Source organism: Patagioenas fasciata, chromosome 3 (assembly GCF_037038585.1).
Source record: "Patagioenas fasciata isolate bPatFas1 chromosome 3, bPatFas1.hap1, whole genome shotgun sequence".
In the NCBI taxonomy this organism is placed as follows: Eukaryota; Metazoa; Chordata; class Aves; order Columbiformes; family Columbidae; genus Patagioenas; species Patagioenas fasciata.
In genome coordinates, this window is record NC_092522.1 from 24,740,311 (window position 1) to 24,753,898 (window position 13,588).

General features: G+C 39.4%; 1 protein-coding gene across 2 annotated transcripts in view; it reads right to left on the minus strand.

Annotated features, from left to right (window-relative positions):
* The window catches only part of DISP1 (dispatched RND transporter family member 1), an 88,908-nt gene that overhangs the window by 39,013 nt on the left and 36,307 nt on the right, over positions 1–13,588 (minus strand). The window lies entirely within an intron of this gene.

Sequence of the window (13,588 nt, forward strand, 5' to 3'; positions counted from 1 at the left end):
GAGCTGGGTCTCCTTAGTTTGGAGGAGACCAAGGGGAGACCTCATTAATGTGTATAAATATGTAAAGGGTGAGTATCAGGATGGAGCCAGGTTCTTCTCAGGGACAACCAATGATAAGACAAGGGGCAATGGGTATAAACTGGAACACAGGAGGTTCTACCTAAATTTGAGAAGAAATTTCTTCATGGTGAGGGTGACAGGACACTGGAACAGGCTGCCCAGGGAGGTTGTGGAGTCTCCTACTCTGGAGGCATTCAAAACCCACCTGGATACCTTCCTGTGTAACCTCATCTAAGTGTTCCTGCTCCGGCAGGGGGACTGGACTGGATGATCTTTTGAGGTCACTTCCAATCCCTAACATTCTGTGATTCCATGATTCAGTCCTCCTGAGTTCCTGGCAGTATGTCTTGTCCCTCAGGCCCAAGCTCTGACTTCATCGTTTGGTTGTCAGGCATTTCTGACAAAGTATCTCTGCGTAGCTAAAAGTCGCTGACACTTCAACAAAAACAACTAGGGCTTTTCTCCATCAGATTTTAAGATATTTGAACCTAAAATGCTTTTTCTTGAGCTTCCTTCACACCTGAGCACTTGAGGACCTGGCAGTCCAGAAGCAAACATCTCATCATACTCCTCAGAAACATTTTTTTAAAAGACTTTATAAGTACAAACTGAATTATTACAGACAATAAATGAAAAAAGCTGGAAAGTCCGTGAGTAGAGAAGAGAGCCTGGTCACTTACAAGTCAAAATGAAAAAAAAGAGAGATTGCTAAATTCTGGGGATATTTAAACCCTCAGTTCTAGGACCCCAAGAATAAAGCAACACGTCAGGTTTGGAACCAGCTCAGTATTAAGGTGGGGAACACTGTACTGACTCAGTCTGCAGAGCTGTATTATGAGGAACTTTTAAAAATACTGCTATGGGAAACATCACAAGCTGGTCTCAAGCTGCTCTACCAGGGTACGCTCACACTAACTACTGACCCTCACATGCTCACAAGCCTCATGTTTTGGGAGGTGACTCCTGGTTTTTCCTCAGCTATGGGTATCTCATATGCAAACCTCAGAATTGGCATTCTCCTGGGACTGGTGTTGCAAACCAGTCCCCTGCCACACCAAAGCAGGTCACAACCCACCTGGGGCTGGGATTTTAAAAGAGCTCTCTTGCCCCTCCACTGAAATAAAGGGCTGTTAATTTCAGGGTCAAGTTGAACTGGTTGTAGCAAAAGGAATTTCTCATTTACAAGCATCTTTACTCTTCGTAAGGCAAAAAAATCTTACCAAAGGAAACACTGGAGCTCAGTTTCCCTCAGTGTGACCTTAGAATTAGGTACCCTAATTCCCTAATTTTTTTTTTTTTGACGCAAGGCAACTTTGCTGCTCATTGGATCCAGTCTTTAACAGGTGGTCAGAGAGTGTGCTATTTCCCCAATTTGAAAGGGAAACAAAAACCAAAACAAAATAAAAATAAAAAAACTCAAACAAACAAAACACAACACACAAATCCAAACAACAACAACAACACACCCAAACACAAAACAAAACCCCACAAACAAACAAAAAACAGTGTTCCTTGCCTTTCTCAGTTTCAACTGGAAAATTTCACTGGCACCAGCTGCCCCATCTCCACCTCCCACACACTATCAACATCCTATCTAGAACATCGCTTTTTTAGCAGAAAACTTGCTTTCCACCCAATGTAGAGCCATTCAGTGCTACTGATCTGAGACAGTTCTTATACAAGAAACTCGGATATATTTACTGAATGAAACAGCAATATTACAGGCCAGATAACTTTAAACTATGATTCAAAATGGAAGTAGGAACACAATACACTATTCACTTTCTGAATCTCTGAAACACAGAATATATGCCCAGAAGTGGTACATGAATAATCTCAAAGCTACTTCTCCAAATTCACAAAACTCTACGTATTCTTGAAAAACCAATTTACTAGCAAAAGTATTTCTTAAATATGTAAATATTACTGTATACAATTTCACTGCAGACATTATATCACTTGTATTTGCTAACCACCTCAAAGAAGTGACAATAGGCACATAATATTTCCTCATTGCTTTGATATCTAAGAGGAAAAGTACTATAAAAATCTAAAGGATTAGAGGAAAAGTACCATAAAAATCTAAAGGATTACAATCAAAGCTCTTTGATTATAGGTACTGCACAAAATAGTGTCACAAAATCTTAGCACATCAACTTACTACAGATACTTTGTTTCCAAGGATGATATAAAATGAACGTATAATGTTTGTTCATAAAACAATTCCTGTTGAAATTGGATTTAAATACTGTATCGTATATTTGAATTACAGACTTGTAGTCAGTTATTGCCTTTACGGTATCTGAAAAGCACAGTCAGCACTGTGAGCGCTGAGAAACCTTTCCCTCACGCTACGCTCTATCCCTGCAGAGCCTTAATTGTGCTGTGTCCCACCGGCACACTTCTGGTTTTGACATCTCCATGGTACACCCTTTAACACCCCCTTCTGCACTACGTTCAACTTCTACTGTTGCTACTTATCCCACAGTTCGCCTCCAGCGACATCAGACAAATGCTGACTTCTTCATTTGTAAGCAATTAGGAAACACAACTGAGCTCTGTAGCACATGGAGTGCAGGAACACTGGGGTAAGGTGAAAAGGACCGAATCAAGGCAGATCAGGGATGTCACAAGTGATCTGTGGAAGGCTTGAAAAGATAAATGAGTAACAGTCTGCTCTATCCACCACCTGGCAATGCATATATGCAGGGAATCCACAGGACATCTGCACTACTGATGCAGCCTTGGTTTAAGTCAATATCGTCCTCGATCCATCAGGATGTCCTACCTACCGAAAGATCTATCAACACATTTTACAAGCAACAGAATCTCTATAATAAATAAAATGAACTCTCAAAGCTTCACTATGTATCAAAGAGAAAATGAACAGAATAAGATTTGACTACTATGCCATCTTGAAGATGAATCATTCTTTTTAGATTTCACAGATTACTTTAAAAATTGTGATTTGAACTTCAAGCCCTTGAGGACAGACATGCTACTCCGGGCAAACAAAAGTACTTTGCGTGTTCTGATCACAGAAGAATTCTTTAAACTTAGAAAAATGGGCAAAATATGTCTTATCATAACTTATCACGACAAGCTGTTTTTTTAACTGAGATTTTAAAATAACATTTTTCATAGTATGCTTAAAAAAATCAAGTAGCAGTAAAAACACTAAAGAGTTTCCAGAATTCTATATACAATCCTTAGGAAAAAATACTGTTATGATGATAAAAATGAATTATAGTTTGGATAATTTTTTATGATAAGCTTAAAAATTGCAGCTTATATTTGTATTTACATAAATGCAGCTGACACACTGTTGCAACATATGAAATTTGGCCATTCTGTCTTTTCAAACAAGATACGAAGAGTTGCAATCCTTGGTCAAGACCCTTTCATAGTCTTTCCTAGAGGGAACACAGCAGGCAACGCCATCGGGCACCAACCGCTTCTGCTGGCTTTGGCTCCTACCAGCTGTCCCCTTCCACCACTGCAACTATTTTCTGTACCTTTTCCAGGCTGGATGCCTTCACATCCCTTCCTGAGCTTACTGTGACATTAATCACAGGTTCTTCCTGTCACAGCGGCGTCTTTTAAAGAGAGAGAGATTCAGAAGAAGCTGAAGGACTTTGACAGTGCCAGATGTTAATAGGAGAGCTGGTGGTGGTTTTGGGTGCTCTAGGGACAAAGTGATGCTGAAGGACTGTGCTAGCACTCAGGGAAAAAAGCGCAGAGGTTTCTGAAATCCTTGAAGGTCAGAGAGCAGACACCAGAGATGTTCAATGGTTAATGAACTGGGGAGAATAAGGGAACGCTGAACAGAAGCCAAGAGCCATTTTAAGAGTAAAATGACAGAATGAGTTCTGTACATGGCACACTTACTCTGCAAGTATTTTATTATAGCTATACTGAATTTTTATTACAATTCCTATCCACCTACAGAACTTCCTAACTGATGCTATTTTCTTGGACACAATATTCTCATTGTATCTTAGCTGCTATAGCACAGTACTTGCAGTAGGCAATTTACCAAATGCCATTTAAAACAAACAATGCAGTGGGAGAAAAATGGCAGGGACCGACTATTTATTTACTACTTTTCATACTAAAATATATTTTCATGCAACACTGGAGGTAATGTTCAGATAGCAGCAGCTACTTTAATTACTCAGATGTACAAGAGGCACATATTGGGATATCTCAGACGATAGCAGTACACAGGACATGCCAGGAGCACAGTACTGAGCAAGTTAATTGGATTGAATCAGTCTGAACCATCAGACACTTCTAGGTCTAGACTGCCACTGACTGTGTCACACCTGACAGTTTTGCAGATATCCAAGTGCCTGCATGGTGCACTTGAGAACAGAAATACACAAACACATAAACGGAGTTAGCCAAGACTACAGCCACACAAATGTGAGTTGCCTGCTCCTAGACCCAAACTGAGCCTGGAAACTGAACAGTTGTGTTCATAAGGCATCACCCTCGAGATGGAAACTCTCAAAAGTGGCACGTGGCAGCCTCAGAACAGACAGTGGAGTTAAATCACAGCCTCTGTTACCCATCCAGAGATTAAAGAGAATATTGTAACAGATAACAAAAGCATCCAGCAATGAAAAAAACCTGTACTTAGAACTGTGGGTTTATTTCTTTGATGTACAGGATGAAGTGAATGAAATACAAGGTATTAAAGGTAAAAACTCACAGCCTCTTACACTGGCATTCTTCTATACACTCTTTTTTTTCCCCCCAGTGGTTAGAGGAGATAAACCTTCATATAAATATAGATAATAATTAAGCAAAACTGATTTGGTATTATCATACACATACAGCGGAAGCCTAAAATACTGATATTTCCGTTTTCAGACTGCTAGCTCCCTGAAAATGAAACATTGTCTGATCAATAAATGTCATGAACTGGCTGTCCTTCTCCAATTTCCACTCATCCAAACTTCATCACAAAATCCATCATAACTGATACAGAATCATAGAATCATTACAGTTGGAAGAGACCCTCAAGATCACAGATTCCAACCATAACCTGACCTAACTCTAGCACTAAACCATGTCCCTAAGAACCTTGTCTAAACACCTTTTAAACACCTCCAGGGATGGTGACTCCACCACTTCCCTGGGCAGCCTGTTCCAACGCCTGACAACACTTTTTGTGAAGACAGTTTTCCTAATATCCAATCTGAATCTTCCCTGGTGCAACTTGAGGACACTTCCTCTCATCCTATCACTTGTTACTCAGGAGAAGAGACCAACACCCTCCATGCTACACCCTCCTTTCACGTAGCTGCAGACAGCGATAAGGTCTCCCCTCAGCCTCCTTTTCTCCAGGTTGAACAGCCCCAGTTCCCTCAACCAGCTCCAGATCCCTCACCAGTTTCATCACCCTCCTCTGCACTCTCTCTAGTGTTTCAATGTCCTTCTTATGATGAGGGGCCCAAAACTGAACACAGGATTCAAGGTGGAACCTCACCAGGGCTGAGTACAGTGGCACAATCACTTCTCTAGTCCTGCTGGCCATGCTATTCCTGATACAAGCCAGGATCCTGTTGGCCTTTTTGGCCACCTGGGCACACTGCTGGCTCATGTTCAGCTGCTGTCAATCAACACCCCCTGGTGCTTTTCTGCCAGGCACTTTCCAGCCACTCTTCCCCGAGCCTGCAGGACTGCCTGGGGTTGTTGGGACACAAGTATAGGACCCGGCACTTGGCCTTGTTGAAACTCATACAATTGGTCTCAGTCAGACAATCCAGCCGGTCCAGATCCCTCTGTATGGCCTTCCTACCCTCCAGAAGATCAACACTCCCAGCCAGCTTGCTGTTGTCTGCAAACTTACTGAGGGTGCACTCAAAATCTCTTCATCCAGATCATTGATAAATAGATTAAACAGAACTGTCCCCAATACTGAGCCCTGGGGAACACCACCCGTGACCGGCCACCAACTGGATTTGGCTCCATTCACCACAAGTCTTTGGGCCCGGCCCTCCAGCCACTTCTTGATCCATTGCAGAGTACACCCAAGAAAGGTTAAGAATTCAGCGAGTATAGAGCAGTCTTCTCCAGCACTAGAGACAAGGGAAATGTTCAACATGATTGCTGATCGTGCTCTATTTGGGTTTTTTAAATAAACAAAGAACTTCTGGCTTGTAATTGGGAAATTTAAACCCTACACTACATTCAACAAAACAGATACCAACACATTCTTTTAATATTCTGGAAACTGGACATTTAAGGTCACATCATCTTAAATAACACTGAAAGTCAAAGCAGAGAAAAATTTCTGGGGGCAAAGAGGGTCTTTCATTGTCCACAGAGTTCCTAGAACAATGTGCTCTCAGTCCCTGGTGTAATTGAAGTCAGTTCAGTATGATATTGCAAACAAATACAGCAGAGTTCTAAACTATTTCCTTTATTGATTTTTTTAAAAAGCTCTCAGAGTATGATACTGACATTTTCCAGTTTGTTTTTTTTTTTTTTCCTTCAATTGAAACAAGACACTCTACAGTATTTTAACTTTCTTAATTGAGATCATGAGGTTTTAAGCCAGGTCATGTGAAGGTTGAGTTTTATGAAATATAAGACTGTTTTGTTTCATCTGCTTACAGAACATCAGTTTAATGATTTTTCAGTGAAAATCTATTAGAGAGGATCTTACTTTGCTTGTTTCCAAATCATATGTATTCTGAACCAAAATCCATATCTGAGGCTCCTAATAAGTTTAAAAAACTCCCCACATCGAAATAAATTATTTACAGTACTAAAATAAAAAACAAAGTCGCATATTAATCATAAAAACAACAAAAAAATCAGATTACTCTGAAAATATTTTAAAATGGAAAGTTGATAAGACAGTTTTATTAGCATCTCAAATAGTTTTTGGATACTAACAGAAAGAAAACTTGTTAAAATTACAAATCTGGAAGAAATGAATATCTATACTTCTGATTTATCTATAGATCTCAATGTTTTGAAGGAATTTTTAATAGCTTGTCTTCAGTTGTAACAGTTTCATTCTCTAAACAGAGCACTCCAATAATAAGTTACATTAAAATGCAGCTGCATAAACATGTTTACACACAGTTACATGTTCTCATTCACATTCCTTTCTCACAGGTGTACCTTTTCCACTATGAACTAACTACATTTAAGTGCATCTTACATAAGCGCACATACGTACAATGTCACTTGTAAAATAGTCCAGACTGACTAAAGGGAAAAAGTAACATAATGCTTTTCTGAACATAAAATAAACAAGTGACAAAACCCAGTAATTCCATCACTTGTACCACAATAGTATTTAAATTATAAGCACTATCCCGATGTTACAGTGAGAGTGACTATTGTAGTATAATTTTTTTTCCAAGTGACAGGAGAAATGCACTTTACCAGTACTGTTACAGTAATTACCATATTAAAACTAACTTGTCTATAGCCACAGAAATAACAAAAGAACTGCATTTCTCCCATCATTTGGAGGCCTTCATATAACAACAGTCCAGAAAACACAACTACCACTATTTCTATTTCAGCTAGAAAAGCAAAAGAAAAGTCATTTCTTCAGATTCATATTCTTAGTTCAGAAAACAGCAAAGTCTTGAAAGGTAAAGGATTCTTTCAGAACACTAATGTATCAATTACTTTTAAGATAAGAACCATTGTTTTGCAGTTAATTCCAGGGAAACTAAAAATGTAACATCAATATTTATTGCAAATGCATATGTATTGGCATATAATATGTGCACAACATAAACACATGCAAAACAAACATTTATGTTGCAGATATCAGAAAAGTAATTCATTTTGTTGTTCATTTACTTTCACAGCTAAAGAAAGAAGGTTCTCAGTACTCAATTAAGAGCAGATTAGGTGATGACTGTAGTTTTGTAACATTTCTCCTACCTATTTTAAGTTCTCCTACCCATTGCAATTTTAACTTTCAGTCTCGTGTGCTGTTCCCTTGGCTTAAAAAAAGTAACAGGAGAGAAAAAAAAAAAAAAGCTATCAGCTTCTTAATTATTCGTTTTTCCAAAGGATTTTCAAAGCTAACTGCCTAAGCCTTCAAATAATGCATGAAAGTACTCCCTGCCTTTTGTGCACAACCCACCTCACACCTTCACCTTTGCTCATTAGGAAAGTGAAATAACCACCAAAGTTAATTTTTTTCCTTCAGAAAAAAAAAAAAAAGTGTTTGGAGTAAACAAGCATTGCTAGAGCCCACAGAGGAGCTTTTATGTGATGTGAGCTTTACTGACACACTAACGAAGCCCTAACAGACAAAGCAAGAGAAAACACTATTTGAGCACCAACTCAGTGTTTGCTCACCAGGCTGCTTGCCTGCCAGCTGGTTCCCCAAGCTCAGCTCCCGCGAGGGGAAGTCAATCTCCTCTGGCTGTCTCTTAGCAAACAGATGTGAGCCTGGGAATTCCTCTTCCATCCAGATAAATCAAGAACCAGACCTTTCACAGCACCAACCTCCATGGCTTTAGAGGGAGATGTCAGAATTCTCTGGGACCCTCCGATTTCACACTGTGTAGAGTAACCTACAGTTACTGCCCATCATACACAAGTCACAATTTCCAAAGCTATTTACTAAAGTTTGTTTGACAGATGTCTGTTTTACCTTCTCCTCTAAGTCAACAACCTTGAAACAAGTCTAACCTACAAAACACCTATGCAACATCCCCCTACATGATTTTTTTTAAAACACTATTTCTCTTCCTTTTCTATTATGCCTATGGATATTGAGGTGTATCTTATAAAAAAGCTGATTTGGCATTTTCTGCAGTGCACACATGCTTCCCTGTAGCCACATGGTTCTGAGTTGTATTCTTGTCAGTACAAAACTGCAACTGTACACTTTCCTGATCAATTCTCAAATCAAAAAGTCATTCGGAAAAGCACAGGGTATACAGGAATTGCATTACAGTTCTATTACAAACCCAGATATGTTATATCTCTCAATAAGGTCCATTTAACAAACCAAACTTTTATACTGAATATGTCCAGTATTGACCAAATGCCTAAGATAATGTACTTGAAGGATTTTCAAACCTGATGGTACCTCCTGAGATTTACATTCAGTAAGTAAAGTTGAATGGTTATTTAAAGACCAAGTTCAAGATGAGACTTCAATTAGATTACTTCTACTACAATCTCTGTGATGAATGTAGCCAATTCAGTTAGACAATATTGCTTTTTCCAGTTATTATAGGCTACCTATTTTACATATACTATACATGCTCTGCGTCTAGGAGGTTTGTCAGAATTGGATTTGGTTCTCTACTGGTTACAGGAATTGCAGTATCAGATTAACTCTCTTCGCATAAGAATTAAGAAATGCAAAGAGGATCAGGTGCTGAAGCATATTCAGGAAGAGAGTTTCTTTCTGTCCCCAGGAACTGGGGATCATGAAGCGCTCCAGGACTCCGAAGCAGCGGGACTGATGCAAGTCTCTTGCATAGGAAACAAGGGTATGGGAATTGCGAGAACACTAGTACCTTTTGGGTCATTACACAATAAACCCATGGAGATATATACTTTTATATACATATATATCCTGGCAAAGAAGAGTGGTTGGGTGTATGCCAGTGGCACCACAGCTGTACAAAGTCAGCAGCAGCAAGCCACAGCCGTATGGACGGGAGACAGCACACGGCAGCTGCTGAGGGCTCCCAGCAGCAGCTGCACAGCCTTTCTGAGGTTAGGAGAAAACTTTGGCCCTTTGGCAGCTCCTTCCCCTTTCCACTCACTTAACTGGGCTGTGTACCTGTTCCAGGGCACGGGCACTGCTAGTTTTAATAAAGCTAAGAAATTCGTTTACTACCAAGCAATTGAACCTTTATGGAAGAGTTCAGATATTAAAACCTCAATATTCTTTCTACAATTTTAAATCTTATTTAACAGAACAGCCTTGTTTAGTCTACCCTATTTAACAGTCAGCCAGATACTATTTTAATATGAGCAATGCATGCCTAAGATACTGACCTTCCCAGCAAGTACTCACAGCCCAATGAGCTATTGAAAGCAGAAAAGCAGCCACAGAAAGATTGCTCTATTTGTCAGAAGATATTAATCTTTGCATATACCCTTTCCAAAACAACTTATGTATAAATCTACCAGCAAAAAAAAAAGCCAATCAACTTTCCCAAAGAGTTTGCTTTAGAGACAAAGGTTAAAAAAACAATAATAATCTAACCTTGAGGAAAGAATCCCAATTAATTTTGGATGACTTGTTCTTCATGCTTGCACAACATATCCACTACATTTTTTTTCCCCTTACAGTGAACAAAAGCATATACATGGATCTGGTCATAGTACTTGAAGCCAAATGCATACAACTGCTAGGCATTAGAAAAGGCTGTAATATCCACCAGCGTTCTTCCCGCCTTTCCAGTGCAACCCAGTGCGAGATGTCGGGCAGGACCAGCACTATTAGTGGATGGTAACTGGAAGGAGGTGACCCCAAGCTCCTTGGTTACCGACACATTATAACCCAGGGGTAAGAGCACGCTGCATATTTCAGGGGGAAGGGGAGAAGGGAGAGTTGGGAACCAGAATGCTCGCCCTGAGGTCAGGGGACAAAGAATTTCACAGCGAGGTGTTAATTTTAAGAGGCTAGTAGCTATCACACAAACATGTGCTAAGACGCTCACCCACATGCTTCCTCCTTGTAGATCAGTTTTAATCTCAATAAATTTTCTAAATTCAGCTCACTGCATATCTGTACAAATACATTTGCTAGCGTAAGGATGGCAATCATAACAGGCAAGAACAGCCAGAGTTAGGGAGAGGAGTTTCTTTCAGCGACACTAATGATTTAGGTCCACTTGGAAGTCTGTATGCACACAACGTGTATATTGTAGTATACACTGTAAAAGAAATAGCTTTAGAGTTGATACTTAGCACTAAATATAAACTTGTTAAAATATTGCTTGAGAAAGAGGATGTAGGACAGACCATAACTAAGAAGTAGAGCTGCAAATTGAAGGGATAAGCAGAAGCAAGATGCTTAAGTTCTGGTTATAAGTTTACAGAAAACAAGTTATTGCTGAACTAGTTTCAAATTCTCACCAAATAACAAAGCAGAAACAAAGGGCTGTGTTTGAAGTGCTTAGAAACTGAAATTCCAAGTCCCCTACATACAGGAATTTCTTTCATTAGGACAAGATGGAGAAGAACTCAGTGATTAGCCTTCTAATTCAATGCTAAAACATAGATGGGTGCAACTGGTAAAGCCACTGAAGGGATTTTCCCAGGTTTCTTGCTTTCTTGTTGAATGACTGCGCTTTTCCTTTCAGAGCTAAACAAGTTGGTTCAACAACATCATTATCTTCTGTGACTTTCTTCCCAAGCGCTGTGTTACTGCTCTGTTTGTGCAGTTACTGGACACACTGAGCAGGAGCATCCAAGGTCTTCAGATCACCAGTCAAAGGATGATTGAAATGGTCAGGTTTCTGCACAGAATACATCTAAAAGACATCAGCCACCATGAGTTAGTTTGCAATGCCACAGGTAAACACCTAAGTGACAACAAACAAAGCTGTATTCCATTAAAACAGCATGGGTGAAACACAGGTGGCTGCCTTCAGATGGACATAATTTAAAAAAAATTGTGCTAGAGTATTACTGAATTCTGTATAGTACTTCGGAAAAAAGCCTCATGACTTCAAAAATAAAAGAACAGCCAGGTCCTGTTAAGTTTACTACACTCACTCCCCTCACATTTAAAGATGGAAAGAAATACTTCCCTCAGGGAAGGGGGGCCCAGCTCATAATTTCTGGATTAAACCCATTACTATTAGCTGCAGAATGAAATTATTAGTGACAGGTTCACTGAATTACCTCTTTACAGAGGTCAGCAGAGCTTCCTAGAAACCTAAAACTGCCATTGTAAATTTAGCTAGTAACAAGTGAGTTTTCTAAACCATCAAAATTAGAAGTAAACATAGGAACCTGTTTCAACACCCTAATTTAGTCATGCACCAAAGTACAATACATCTGCATTTTCTTCACTTCAAAGTCATAAACTGAGAAATACACGAGTGCTGGCAGGTATTGCTATTACATCAACATTTTATATCCACAGATGTGGATGGACAATTTCTATTGATTTTCAGTACGCTCATTGCTCTTTAACACAAACCAAGAATAATTCCTCTGGCAAGCACACAAACCATAACTTGATGAGTACATTTAAAATAAGATTAAACACAAGCTTAAAATAGGATTAAATTGAGGCTTTCACCATGCAAAATTCTGTTATGAAATGAATCAGTTTTGCAAACATCAAGAAAAAAAGAAACTGCATGTAAAAAAAAAAAATCTTACTTTTATTCTGTGTTTATTACTGCCATTTTAAAGCTTTGCCCAATTATTTACAAAGGACCTTAGACAGAAATCATTCAATCCACCACTTTATAGGTTATGCTTAGTTCTGTTTAAGCTTCCAAGACTGCTAGTAAACTGTGTACTGTTTCATGTAAAATACACACACAGTCCTTGAAATACAGCCTGTGTTTCCCCCCCTCCCAGGTAAGTGACCTCATCTCTGGATTACAAAGTCCTGTTTCTCTTGCTTGTGCCCTCCCTCACCCTGGTGCTGTAAATTTTGCGGTCCTAGTTGTACAAAGGATGCCCTTGATCCAAACCCAGTAAACAGCTGAGTAGTTAAGAGTCCTCTACTTGGAGAGAAACCTGAGCTTGAAATCATTCAGATGGATTTCAGCATAAAAAGCTAAGTCTTCCTTTTCTTGGAGATGTCACAGAGTTGCCCAGCAATTCTATCAAAGCACTGCAAGGCATTTGCAGAGAAGACACTTGATTGCCATTTCAGTGCAACCTGGACACTGGGGCACTGGTAACAGCAGCACTGGGCAGAGCCTCTGCTTGGTAACACACCAGTACGACCTGCTGCTTGGACTGCAAGGGGTCTGGAGCATTACACTTGGCAATCCTTACTTTCAAATGGTAAAATAAACACCTTTAATTCTGCTGGCTCGTAAGGAACTGACTGGTAAAATAGTGCTACAAGTGAATTACTGGGGAAGAAATGGAACACCATGCAAAATGGTCATGGTGAATCTTACAGTAAAGTGTCACCTGTCACAACTGAGCCACATTCACTAATACTGAACAAGAACCTATCAAATTTCTTATACTCCCACAAGCCTTAAACAGATTTAAAACATGCTTTGTTGTGATTTATTTTACCAGTAGGAAGCTATTGTGCAAAGATACTTGAATCCCACTGACCCTGGTCACAAGTTCCCTGGAACTATGACCAAAATTCAACAGTTGTGATACAGACCCTGAACCTGAAGCAGACTGGTATTAATTTACAATTAAGATACTAAACTACCATAGAGTGCAGATTTCATCATCTAAATTCAGTTTACTATGAATTCAGTTCCTTTTGGAATTTCTTTTTTCTACTTCATATTTTAACGGGGTTTTTTAACAACTAATACATCTCATGCAATAACAAGAGATACCCAGTGACAGACAATGA